Below are 14,933 nucleotides of genomic sequence, written 5' to 3' on the forward strand. Positions count from 1 at the left end.
AGGGATAATTGGAGCTGGACAAATAGAACACTGAGGTGACCTTTTCCTTGAGTGGAGGGCCATCTCCACGCTGACTTTTATCTCCCTCTCTCTTTATCCTCCTGTATGGCTGGGTAAAACACCAAGTGAAAAAGGAAGCCCCCAACATATAGAGATCAGAGAACTACACAGCAAAGTATGGACTTGTAAAACCTAGACACAGAAATTTATTTCATAGACCATGTTTTGAGCTGTGGAATTTTTAATGAATTGGGGGAAGTGAGGGAGAAGAGATCCCTGGTGAAGGATCAGATGCTGAAATCAAGGTCTCCAGAAGTCATTGTTCTTTCTTCACTCTTTTTTCACTCTCCTTTTGTGCCTTTTCAATTTCTTTCTAGTTTTTTAACCTTGAAGTACATAATAAAGGTTTGAATCCTTAATGAATAAGGAATGCTCATTTAAGACAATTTTTTCTCTTCTAGCCATCTCTTCTACTGTCAGATGGATTGCCATTTCCCTCTTCCTGAGTAAACAAGGTCATAGATGGATTTATCTGGGGAAAAGGGGCTGCAGCAGCATTCCCAAGGTAGATATCCCCAGGAGTGGTAGCGAGGGTGAAGGGTTGTCTAAGTGTTTTATGTAAAGATGATTATTGTCTAATCTTTTTTCAAATTTCACATTCTGATTTTAGTTTGTGAACTATCTCTTAACTTCAAATAAAAAAATTACATCATTTGTTTTCACATGCTCCCTGACCAACACATTGATTCTCTCTTTTTTTTCACAGTAATCCTGGCAAAGTAACATCCACTGGATCACAAAGAGTTGGAAGCAACTGAATAACTGAACAACAATATACATACATAGTGAGAGACAGAGACATATATAATACACTCAGACACATTTTGTTTTGGATTATTTTTTCTGTATATAATACTTTACCAGCAAAACCAGATTTATACATAAACACATATGCATATATCTCTATTTCAACAAAATTATTTTGTTTCTCCAGTATTACATGCCAAACTCCTAGTAAGTTTCTTTCAGAATTATTAGCTACTATTGTTAAACTGAAATCACCTTTAAAAATCTGGCATTCTTTGCACAAATTTTTAAGAAGGGTGATATGGCAAATATGCGATTAACTAATTTTTTTTTTAAAAAATTCTGTTTAGCATTGGAGTATCTTATTTTTAGCTAGTTTTTTTGTTTGTTTGCCATATTTATAAACTGTCCTAACTCCAAAGAACTCTGGCATATACTGTACGTACAAACGACAATATTATTAATTCAACAATACATGTCTACAAGTTCAATGAACAAAATGTGAACAGTCTATTAGTCGAATTTTCATGCAGTGCAACTCTGAAGTCACTTTGGTTTATCTTTACGTTTACCTCAGTGATACAGTTATACCATGGGCAAGTTTTCTTCTCCACCAGTCACTCAGCTTCAGCATTTCTTCTGCCTTGCATGCAACCCTCACAGTAGCTCCTGTTCAGGTGATTTACTGAGGGGATACAGATAAAATGTGCGTGTGACAAAAAACCCATATAAAGGGAGCTATTTCTTCTAACTTTACCAAAATACGTGAAGTTGTTATCTGATGTTGGGTAGCAAAACCTGGGCCATCTGGAACTTTCTGAATTCACTAGTCTGTTCCTGATGCTTACAGCATGCCTTTACTTCCTGGACTGCAACCGCATTCTCCTCTTTTGTTGAATGTTTTCATAGGGATAAATGTAAATCATCACGTCATGCTATTGCCCCAATATTCTGAAGCATCCATTGAGCAGCACTGAGAAGAAGCTCTGTTGATATGCATTTTACAAGATAAAATCCTGTGTAGGTGCAGAACTGGATTTGGATCTTTCCCCACAGCAACGTCTTAACTCTTATTCTCTTATATGCTGTAAATATGTAGAGGGGACACCAACCAGAAAGTTTTTGTAACCTGTCCCATCAGAGGCACGGGGATGATTTAGCCCAGAGTTTTTCAAACTTGGCAAGTTTAAGATGTGTGGACTTCAACTCCCAGAATTCCCCAGCCGGTATGGGGGTTGAAATCCACACATCTTAAACTTGCCAAGTTTGAAAAACACTGATTTAGCCCCACTCCCTCTTTAGTGTTTTTTCCTTTGGCTACAGCATTTTCCCTCCAAGACCGAGAACAATACATCAATCCAGACACCTTTGTTTGATCCTTGCAGTTACCAGATTGCTAAACATATTGTTATATGTGTCTTCATATCCAATTTGGCCAAACTGCAGTTTCAGAGTGCTATTTTGGGGGATAGTGAAAACTACACAGGGATAGATGTTAATCTGATGCCTCTTCAGCTATCGACTTTCAAAACTATTAAAATGGCAAAGATACTTTAAAACATCTCAGTTGTTTCACATAGTCTGTCTTTCAGAGCACCTTCTGAATGAATCCTTTGCTAATGTCACTAGTGTAGGAGAGAAAGCAGCATTATAGACCAAGAAGAAGAAATAATAAAATAAAATATAAAATATAAAATAGAATAGAATAGTGTATGCTATCCAACAAAAGTTTTATGTAGATATAAGTCTGTAAATGATAACATAATTATATACATAAATATCAAAACATAATCTTCAGGCATTAATCAGTTTAATCAGCAGATTAATCCACTGAAACAGTAGATTAATCAAAGATGGTTAGGCTTAATCCACAACAACAAAATTTAATTGGTAGGGCTTTGACAGAACAGGGTGGGTTTTTTTAAAAAAAAAATTAGGTTGTTATTTATTTATCTAATCAATTTGCCCAATTTGTGATACCAGGTGGCTGACACTGGGTTAAAACATAAACTAAAAATAACTAACACAAATATAAAAACAACAGTACGAACATCAACATCCAAGGTCAGCCACAACCAATTACCCAACCATCACAAAAAAGGCTCATCTAACAACCTGGCCCAATGCCTGGGGGAAGAAAATCACATTTCCAAGGCCTTGTGAAAGGCCGGCAGGGTCAGACCATCCAGAACTTAGGGAGTTGACTTTTTTTTTTTAATCGTATGGCATAGCAGTTCGGTGTTCATGCTGCTTTTTTTCTTGCTGGGAAATCCTTGTGAGGTCCAGCAGCCAGATGTGTAGACTATTTAGCCGTGACAAGTCACATTGCCAGGGGTGCACCACGAGGAAGCTAGTCTACATTGAACCGAGCTGGGCTGAGAGAAAGTGACTGGCCCAAGGTCACCCAGCCGGCTTTCATGCCTAAGGTGGGACTAGAACTCACAGACTCCTGGTTTCTAGCCCAGAACCTTAACTACTAGACCAAACTGGCTGTCAGGGAGTTGACTGTTGGAAAGGGAAATGCCCTGAGAGAGAAGTGGGGGCGGGGGGGTCCCATCAGATGGCATGGTTTCATAAAGGTGGGGCCAGAGGAACCCCACCTTTCAGATCTTGTGGAATGGGCAGGCAACCTCACAAATAACCCATATTATTCATTACTGGAATTAAAAAAAATGAAATCTTAAAGATGACCCTTAAAAATGTACTGAATTTGTTTCTTCATTAGACTTCCTTTGACAGTACAGAACTTCTAGTTATATTGACTTTTTTAATAATACAAAATTTAATTCAATTGATTTATCTCTTTAAAGGGAGTGGAATAGATTACCGAAAATTATTTAATTTATTAACAGTTTTATTTTTTTTAAAAAGTCATATTTTGAGTATGTAGTGCAACTTCTGGAGACAATGCTAATTTCTAAGTGGATTTCCCTAAAAGAGTTCAAGGGGATGTTCTGTATTCTAGAAGAAAGTATTGTACTTACACAGAACTGGGTCAGGCATGCAATATAAAACAGACTGATGAATATAACACATAGTGGAACACCAGCAACCCAGGCTTATATCTGAGACTTGATGAGGTTTCTGTTTCCTACTGAAATGCTTGATTTCACCTACCAATTTATTTTGCAAGGTATGTGGTGGCCCCTAGTGGTCCATTTGCATGGAGTACACCTAAGACAGCTTTCTTCCTTTATCTTCTTTCTTGTAAAAACTCAGAGAGTAGTCGTAAAGCTGACATTTCCTGCCCAGTTCCCAAGACTCTTGCAGCACAATGTTTACTACTGAATTTAAGAATGCTTGCATTGCTAGAATGTGTGAGAGTGTAACTCATATAGGCTGTGTAGTACAGTTAAAGTCCCAGTGATAAAAGTAATTGTAGGAAACAGGGAGACTGAGGAAAGAGAGAAAGTTTATGTTAAAGTGTGTTACTATTGTGTATATAGAACAAAATGTACATTTTAAAAAATCAAGACTAGAAATATAAAGCACTTTTATGGGCCTGCTCTTAAAAATCATTTGAAAACTTAAACTTTCGGTGGCACATTCTCTAGCAGTTTAAGTGGGGCAAAGTCAAAACATGGGACCTTTTGGCTACTCAATTGCACTTGGTGCTGATCTTTTCTGAGTGTATTTGGAACCAAATTATGTGATGGACTATCTGTCCATTCTTTAATGCTACTCTTAAATACGCAATTGCTTTTTGAGAGACATTTGGTGATGATGCAGGAGAGGTCTTGCCCAGTAATGCTGCCTCCATTATATTGCCACAAATGTTTAATTTAAACCTTTTATGTCAATGTTCTTCTGGCTAATGAAGACATTATTTAAACAACGGTTTGTTTCCACAGTTGCACAGTTCCAGAGTTATTGATTTTGGCTTTTTGGGTTGTTGTCTGGATGTTCATCTCAGTTATGGAATTGCATTTTGAAGATAGGTTGTTGTTATTTAGTTATTTTTATACTTTTTTGAGCAGCTTTTTGGGGTATGTGTATATATATACAGGTAATATCCCAGATGTATCACTTTCGTACTTAGAATTGTATATGTGCAGGATCCCACATGATCATGAGCTTGGAGAAGGAGGAGGAATGAGAATGTGCTTGGCCTGGAGTCTTTATGTAACACCCTGCCTCCCGCCCCCATGCACTGAAATAAACATACTCATTTCATATGCATTGAAATGAACTTATAAGATCATTTTTAACAGTCCTTTGGAGTTGGAAGGCTATAACGCATTTAAATAAATAACTAAAGATTGTCTCCATGGAGTAAGTCTAACCCTATGGAAAGACAGAGCCCTATAAATAAACACTTGGCTGGAGCTATTTCATAGGCCTGCGCACAGTGGCTTCAATTTGCCTTGACAAACAGCTTTGCACCCGAAAGGCAACACTCATCACTTAGATGAGATGAAGCGATGAAAAGGCATCATGATATGTAGCATTTTTGGGGGGAAGAGTATATTGCAGTTGCTAGTTGAGGTAGGCAAAGCAAAGCAACACAGTTGCTTTATTTTGCTCTGTTCTTAGACATGGAGGCTGCATCACTTCCCCAAGCTGCTTTGTGGGGAGGCCTTGCCTGAATTTTCTTCAAAGGAATGCACCCTTTCAAAGATCTGCACAGCTGTACTACTTATTCTACGTGTTCTCATGGGTAGGACAAGTCAGTGCACCTCTCTCTGCTCCATGTTTTGGAAATGTTTGACGACTCTGGTGCTGTGGAGCTGTCCTTGGTACAGCAGATCGTCCTTAAAGTTAGCTTCTATTGATCTTTTCCCTGCTCTGCATTCTATTAGCCAGTATCTTTCACTTTCTGCTGCATTTTAATTTTTAAAAACACATACTTTTTCATACCATGTCTTTCTGAAGGACTGTCCAAATAAGGTTGCATCAAGAAATGAGGCACATAAAATTCTCACCCATCTGCCCTAGCCAAATTCAACAGGTATAGTCAGAGATATAGAATGACTACAACCTATCTGTCATCAAGCTATTAAAGATGAGGAACCCGCATTATAAATGTGGCTGAACACACAGAGATTAAAAATGCTGATTTTTATGAGCTGAGCACTCAGGCTCTTTGCTTAGTTGCTTCAGTTAGTTCAAAACTGAATCTGTCAGTTTTGCTTTCCCCCACATTCAATTATTCTTAAATTTATTGCAATGCTTTATGAAGAGGTTTGCAAATATTATTTTAAAAATAGGGAAATTATCACTCAGTTCTTATCATCAACTTCTCTGAGCATTAGCAGCTGCTTTTGATACAAAAGATGCAAACCATTTCCGCTCTGTGTGTGTGTGTGTGTGTTACTTGTGGCTGCTTATGACATCATTCCATACTTTCATTCCAAAATATTATAGGATTGGCAATAGAGAAAAATGCTACTCTTAAAATCCAAGGCATGCAGGGAAAATAATTCTATTCACTATTGGGCAAACTTATTCATTTTCCACTTCTTGAATATACATATTGTTTTACTCATTCAGATTCAAAACAAGAAAAACACTGTGGTACTGGTACATAAATGGACTTTATTGACAACAAAAAGAAAGGAAAGGTAAAGAATGAAAGAAAAAAAAAAGCTCATGTCCATGTTCTTGGCTACCAGGAGCCCCAAGATCTGAGTTAGTTGCCAGTAACCAGTTGTATTCCATGGGAAATCAATGTTGCCATTTAATTTCACACCATCCACACCAACAACTAAGGCTTAGAGCTTAAGTAAACTTTCTTTTTTTAAAAGAATTTTGTTAGGTTTCAAGAGAAAGATAAAAGCAATGAAAAAACAAAAACCTACAAAAGGAAAAAAGAACTAAAAAGGTGAAAACACAAAAGAAAAAAATCCAGTGAGGACATGGCAGACTGAGCAGCTGTGCCTGTGGGCTTAGCGGGCGGAACTGACAACACAGCAATTTTGGGGGGGCTCAGGCAGCTTTTCCTGAAGCCCAGGAGTGTTCTCCGGATAAAGGAAAACACCTGGAATCACCCCATCTGTCCTCTGGACTGCTGCTTGCAGCCAGAAGATCGCAAACAGCATTTTGCATTCGACTGGTAAGAGCTATCTGGGAGGTGGGGACATCATCATTTTCCAGTCCATGATGTAGCCTTAAAGGGACACTAAGACCAGCCACCCCATTTCTAAATCACCAAATTTATATATTTTTTAAAGTATGCATACCCTAAGAGAGGCTTTCTACAGTGAGGAGAAGCTGGCTCTCTTGGTGCTTACTGTTATTTTGGGGATTACATTTTTTAAAAAAATAAAGTTTTGGAATTTGCTTTCTTTCCAAATATAGAGGATTGAGAGTAAACAATTGTCTTCCTGTTATTATTTTTCTATTAAATTTGAAGATATTAGCATTTTCCTACACATTGAATTGACTGATTCAAACCTTCAGTTTCTAATTTCCCTTGGAAACTGTCTGCTTATCTCACTTTCACTTGTGTAAATACAGAACTTTTTCATATCTTTGACTTTCACTGGTTCAGCTCCTAGGGGGTGCCATAACCTGAGATGTGGAAGAATTTTAACAGATTTTTTCTGACTCCTACTAAGCTTTTATACAAGACATTCAAGACATTGTGGAAAATATGAGGTCTAAAATGTGTCATCTGACTGGGGATGTAGTGGATGAAACTGAGGAATTCAACCATGACAGAAATGGTTCTTCTAAGAATGAGATCGGGATTTCTATTGAGATGCTGGATGAAGATTGGATAGTAGAGTTGGAGAAATTTAAGGGAAAGAGGGATCTGCAAGCAATAAGTGAAATTGACTTTCTGGTGAAATGCCATGAAAAAGAAGGGGTCAGTATGTATGGGAGGTTCTCTGAAGAGCAGTTGGAATTCTTGAAGGGGGCAGTTGGGCTGTTTGATTTTTTTCAAGAGAAAAGCTCTGTGCACATTGTGGGGATGTGTATATGCTCTGGTTTATTTTGAAGTGGGATAAGGGTTAAATAATGTTTACCTGGATTGCTTTTAGGGTTTGACTGATGTTATTTGTTTTTAAGGATTTGGATTAAGATTATTAGGGTATAAAAAAAATTTATTTGGATGATTTTAAGGATTTGATTTAAGGTTACTGTTGGGTTTATTAAGATTAAGATTATTAAAACTGTTGTACTATTAAGTATAATGGCAGACAGTTTATGTGCTTTTTAGTCTGATTTTTATTATAGTAGACAGTAATTTATAGAATAGTAGTAGGAAGGGAATAATTAAAGAAGTGTTATCTTTGGGGGGGCATTGATTAGGAGGTTTATATGATTTTTTTCTTTATTTTAATATAAGGGGAGGGAGTATCTGTACTTAGTGATTTTTATAATGTGCTAAATTGGACTGATTTATAGAAATAATGCTTCAGCAAAGGATCGTTACCTTGTCGTGGTGCTGGAGCTTGAGCACCTCAATGATGCCATGAGCTAAACCGTGAAGGGCCACCCAAGACGGGAAGGTCGTGACAGAGAGGTCAGACTAAATGCGATCCCTGGGGAAGGTAATGGCAACCCACCTCAGTATTCTTGCCGTGAAAACTAAATGGATCAGTACAACCAGAGATATGTCGGTATACCATCGGAAGATGAGACCCCCAGGTCGGAAGATGGTCAAAATGCTACTGGGGAGGAACAGAGGATGAGCTCAACTAGCCCCAGACGTGATGACGCAGCTAGCTCAAAGCCGAAAGGACGGCTAGCGGCCGACGGTGCTGGTGGTGAACGGCGAATCCGATGTTCTAAGGATCAACACACCATTGGAACCTGGAATGTAAGATCTATGAGCCAGGGCAAATTGGATGTGGTTATTGGTGAGATGTCAAGATTAAAGATAGACATTCTGGGCATCAGTGAACTGAAATGGACTGGAATGGGCCACTTCACATCAAATGACCACCAGATCTACTACTGCGGACAAGAGGACCACAGAAGAAATGGAGTAGCCTTCATAATTAATAGTAAAGTGGCTAAAGCAGTGCTTGGATACAACCCAAAAAACGACAGAATGATCTCAATTCGAATTCAGGGCAAGCCATCTAACATCACAGTGATCCAAATATACGCCCCAACCACAAATGCTGAAGAAGCTGAAGTAGAGCAGTTCTATGAGGATCTGCAGCACCTACTGGACAACACGCCTAAAAGAGATGTTATTTTCATCACAGGAGACTGGAATGCTAAGGTGGGCAGTCAAATGACACCTCGAATTACAGGTAAGTATGGCCTGGGAGAACAAAACGAAGCAGGACACAGGCTGATAGAATTTTGCCAAGACAATTCACTCTGCATAACAAACACTCTCTTCCAACAACCTAAGAGACGGCTTTATACATGGACTTCACCAGATGGACAACACCGAAATCAGATTGATTACATCCTTTGCAGCCAAAGGTGGCGGACATCTGTACAGTCGGTAAAAACAAGGCCTGGAGCTGACTGTAGTTCAGATCACGAACTTCTTATTGCACAATTTAGGATCAGACTAAAGAGATTAGGGAAGACCCACAGATCAGCTAGATATGAGCTCACTAATATTCCTAAGGAATATGCAGTGGAGGTGAAGAATAGATTTAAGGGACTGGACTTAGTAGATAGGGTCCCGGAAGAACTCTGGACAGAAGTTGGCAGCATTGTTCAGGAGGCGGCAACAAAATACATCCCAAAGAAAGAGAAAACCAAGAAGGCAAAATGGCTGTCTGCTGAGACACTAGAAGTAGCCCAAGAAAGAAGGAAAGCAAAAGGCAACAGTGATAGGGGCAGATATGCCCAATTAAATGCAAAATTCCAGAGGTTAGCCAGAAGAGATAAGGAATTATTTTTAAACAAGCAATGCGCGGAAGTGGAAGAAGACAATAGAATAGGAAGGACAAGAGACCTCTTCCAGAAAATTAGAAACATTGGAGGTAAATTCCAGGCAAAAATGGGTATGATCAAAAACAAAGATGGCAAGGACCTAACAGAAGAAGAAGAGATCAAGAAAAGGTGGCAAGAATATACAGAAAACCTGTATAGGAAGGATAACAATATCGGGGATAACTTTGACGGTGTGGTCGGTGAGCTAGAGCCAGACATCCTGAAGAGTGAGGTTGAGTGGGCCTTAAGAAGCATTGCTAATAACAAGGCAACAGGAGACGACGGCATCCCAGCTGAACTGTTCAAAATCTTGCAAGATGATGCTGTCAAGGTAATGCATGCTATATGCCAGCAAATTTGGAAAACACAAGAATGGCCATCAGACTGGAAAAAATCAACTTATATCCCCATACCAAAAAAGGGAAACACTAAAGAATGTTCAAACTATCGAACAGTGGCACTCATTTCACATGCCAGTAAGGTAATGCTCAAGATCCTGCAAGGTAGACTTCAGCAGTTCATGGAGCGAGAATTGCCAGATGTACAAGCTGGGTTTAGAAAAGGCAGAGGAACTAGAGACCAAATTGCCAATATCCGCTGGATAATGGAAAAAGCCAGGGAGTTTCAGAAAAACATCTATTTCTGTTTTATTGACTATTCTAAAGCCTTTGACTGTGTGGACCATAACAAATTGTGGCAAGTTCTTAGTGGTATGGGGATACCAAGTCATCTTGTATGCCTCCTGAAGAATCTGTATAACGACCAAGTAGCAACAGTAAGAACAGACCACGGAACAACAGACTGGTTTAAGATTGGGAAAGGAGTACGGCAGGGCTGTATACTCTCACCCTACCTATTCAACTTCTATGCAGAACACATCATGCGACAAGCTGGCCTTGAGGAATCCAAGGCTGGAGTTAAAATCTCTGGAAGAAACATTAACAATCTCAGATATGCAGATGATACCACCTTGATGGCTGAAAGTGAAGAGGAACTGAGGAGCCTTATGATGAAGGTGAAAGAAGAAAGTGCAAAAGCTGGTTTGCAGCTAAACCTCAAAAAAACCAAGATTATGGCAACCAGCTTGATTGATAACTGGCAAATAGAGGGAGAAAATGTAGAAGCAGTGAAAGACTTTGTATTCCTAGGTGCAAAGATTACTGCAGATGCTGACTGCAGTCAGGAAATCAGAAGACGCTTAATCCTTGGAAGAAGAGCAATGACAAATCTCGATAAAATAGTTAAGAGCAGAGACATCACACTGACAACAAAGGCCCGCATAGTTAAAGCAATGGTGTTCCCTGTAGTAACATATGGCTGTGAGAGCTGGACCATAAGGAAGGCTGAGCGAAGGAAGATCGATGCTTTTGAACTGTGGTGTTGGAGGAAAATTCTGAGAGTGCCTTGGACTGCAAGAAGATCCAACCAGTCCATCCTCCAGGAAATAAAGCCAGACTGCTCACTTGAGGGAATGATATTAAAGGCCAAACTGAAATACTTTGGCCACATAATGAGAAGACAGGACACCCTGGAGAAGATGCTGATGCTAGGGAGAGTGGAAGGCAAAAGGAAGAGGGGCCGACCAAGGGCAAGATGGATGGATGATATTCTAGAGGTGACGGACTCGTCCCTGGGGGAGCTGGGGGTGTTGACGACCGACAGGAAGCTCTGGCGTGGGCTGGTCCATGAAGTCACGAAGAGTCGGAAGCGACTAAACGAATAAACAACAAAAACATAGAAATAATGTGATTTTGGTTTAATATAGAGTAAGCAATTGATCATGGAAAATTTTTGTATATCCTTGCTGTTAAAAGTTGGAAGTCACATTTTTCTGTAATGTTGAAAAAAAAAATTCTCTTGTGTTTTCAAGTAAACTTTCTATTTTTAAAAAATCAAGACAGCATACATCATGTCTTTATGAGAGCAAAATTGCCTACTGCTAGGAAAGACAATATGAAGATTATATTAACAAGTTTATCATGAGCTACATGCTAGCAACTTGTTTATAAAATAGTTCAATTTATGGTTAAATTAAATTAATCACTTAAGGTTGCCAGAAAACCTTCCCTCCTAAACCAGACTCATCTGAAACATCATCAGACAACAGTTACATAAGCTTCATCAAGGCTGGCAGGGACAGACTTATCTCATAGCAACATGGTTAAACTCAGGTCCAAAGAAGGCTTAGCCCCATAGTAACATATAAATGCTATAAAATAAAGCATAATAAAAATCAATGGAACTCTTGGCCATTTGTTTTCCTTGTAGTAGAAAATTCTTCTGTGGGACACTCACCCTATTAAATGAAATGTATGCTTAAATGGCACTTTTCCAAATGCAATGTTATTTACAACTCAACAAATCCTGTGCACAAAAATATGTATACATTGTAAGAAAGTGCTAACCAAGACATTATACTGAAGAAAAGTTTACAAAAACATAGTGTTAGGGGAAAATCATTTTAAAAAGTGATATATTACAAAAATGCCCACAAAGATAGCAATATATACTTTTTGTAGGTCCTTTCCTTTAGAAGCGATATATCAGAAAAGTGAATCTAAAACAATATATTTGCAGTTCACATAAAAAATATAAATCCTAACTGGACTAAAATAAATAGTCTAGGGAGAGGGAAAGAGATTGACAAACTAAAATATAAATGAAACAGAACAAACTTAAAGTCAGAAAACAGAGTAATTGAGAAATTGAATAAAATCAAAGAGGATAGTTCATCATCCTTTTTTTATATGCAATACCCAGCATAGGCCAGTGACAATAGGCCAAAACTCACATATCTGGAATGGCTAACATCATTCTGCCCAGAAAGTTCTTGCAGTTCTAGTATATATCACTAAATCTGTTTGACCAGAGACTACATAGAATGGTTCTTCCGCATGGGCTATCAGAGGCAACTACTTTGGATAGATTGCCTCTTGTATTACAGGCAGCATATCTGAAATAGCAGTTCTAACGAGCATTGGTAGATGAATGGCCATGCTTCTGAGCTTCTTGACTGCATTTGGTTGGCCAGTGTGTGACACAGAATGCTGGACTAGATGGGCCATTATTCTGATCCAGCAGGGGCTCCTAAATGAATGCATTTTCCATGGACAGTTTGACATTATTGATCTTTGATCATTAATTACAAATTGCTTTTGAAGGCTTGCATACTTCTAGAAACATATAGAAACCACAGTTGGGCATAACTGCATGCATAATCTTCCATAATGCAGCAAGGTGTGCTGTGTATTCATCCCATCATTCAGATAATAGAAGCTGAATAACAAAGAAAATGGATGGTTTTTCTTTGAGGCAATTTAAATTCAATCAGCCAAGAAAGAAGCAGATAACAGGCCCTGGACACAGAACACTAAACAGAAACAACCTGGCCCATCTCACTCAGCAGTTTTCTGAATCTGAAGATACCTTTTACTCCTGCAAGAGTAGGTTTTTGCTAAACATTAGAACTGAACTAGCAGTTGTTAATAAAAGACATACTTTCCCCTGGGGTTTGTCAGCTCAGCACTTGAAAGCTCATTTTACAAGCAGGCCAGCTTTGTATTTAAATGGGGGTGTTAACATAAGCTCTATAGTCAAATGAATAAAAGGGTTGTGTTCTTCTTATTTTTATCCTTTAATTTTAAAACATAGATAAATAGGATTTTGAGAACTTTGTTCTCTAAATTAATTCCAAATGCCTTCACTTGAATAATAAAGCTCAAGTGAGTCTTGAGTCTTATCTTTGGAAGATTCCATGTTTGGCAGAGGTTTACTTGATGCACTTGTGAAATCCCAAAGGTACAATTGTCAGTAGTCTTCAATGTCAGCACAGAAGAGTTATAGTGTTTTGTGGCCACCCACAGATAACAAGTTCAAATTAGAAAGCTGAATTGAGATTTAAACAAGCCATCATATAAATCCAAATATACATTTCATTCAAGCAGATGGTGGCTTATCATACATTTATTTGGGCTTTTTGTGAGAAGGGTTTCAGTGCAGTAACTTTCCCCATTGGGATGAGAATTAAAATAAAGAACAAAAAAGAATATTAAACCCCTTACATATAAACAGTATAAAGGAGTAATAAGGAAAGAGAGAGAATGCAATAGCTTTCACAGTCTTTCTGTATTAGTTTATGATGTATACATGCTATTAGGAAAAGAATCCAGAGTGTATATACTGACATGTACCTCCTAGCTACTAGGATGTAAGCAACAGAATGCTGGCATGCAAGGTAGGTTCTAGTTTGCATAGAATAGTGTGAGCATGTTTGGGGTAAGCCTGGGCATTGGTTGCACTTGTGACAGAGGGCCTGGTTATCTATGGGACCATCTGTCTCCAATAGTTTCTGCCCACCCTTGTATTCAGGCAGAGTAGGCATGCTACAGCTCCCCTCAATTAAACATTGTCATCTTTTGGGACAGAAGAAGGGTGCCTTCTCTGCTGCAACAGCTTCCCTCTGAAATAACATCCACCCAGAGATCTGTATGGCATCCACTTTCCTAGGGTTCTGGAAGGCCCTTAAGACCTGGCTCTGTTCCCAGGCCTGGGGTTAGCGTGTTGATGGAGCCCCTATTGTGTTTTTTTATTGTTACGGCTGCTTTGTCTGGAGTGTTATGTTTGTTGCTATGTCTTTAATTGTTTTTAAAAGAATATTTGATATGTTGTAGGCTGCCCAGAATGTTTTGGAGTGGGTGGCTGTAATAAATTTTAATAATAATAATAATAATAATAATAATAATAATAATAAGAAGAAGAAGAAGAAGAAGAAGAAGAAGAAGAAGAAGAAGAAGAAGAAGAAGAAGAAGAATTCTTATAAGAATTTTTAGCACAGATATAGCAATAGAATTTGGCCTAGAGAAGTGTGCTACAGTAGCAATAAATTGGGGTAAAATCACAAACAATAATAGAATTGAAATGCTGAATGGCCAAACCATCAGGAACCATCAGTATGAAGCCCACAAGTATCTGGGCATTTTACATCAACCATGGACAAGTTAAAAATGTGATTAGTAAAGAATACATCTAAAGAGTGATAAAACTGCTAAAGACAAAATTGAATGGTGGAAACACCATCAAAACCATCAATACCTGGGCCATACCTGTTATACAATTCACTGCTGGAATTATTAACTGGACACAAGCTGAACTGGACAGTTTGGACTGAAAAACAAGAAAACTCATGACTATTCATTATGCATTACATCCCTGTAGTGATACTGATAGATTATACCTGCCCTGCAGAAATGGAGGCAGAGGGTTACTTCAAATCAAACAAA

Source organism: Candoia aspera, chromosome 3 (genome assembly GCF_035149785.1).
Source record: "Candoia aspera isolate rCanAsp1 chromosome 3, rCanAsp1.hap2, whole genome shotgun sequence".
Taxonomy (NCBI): domain Eukaryota; kingdom Metazoa; phylum Chordata; class Lepidosauria; order Squamata; family Boidae; genus Candoia; species Candoia aspera.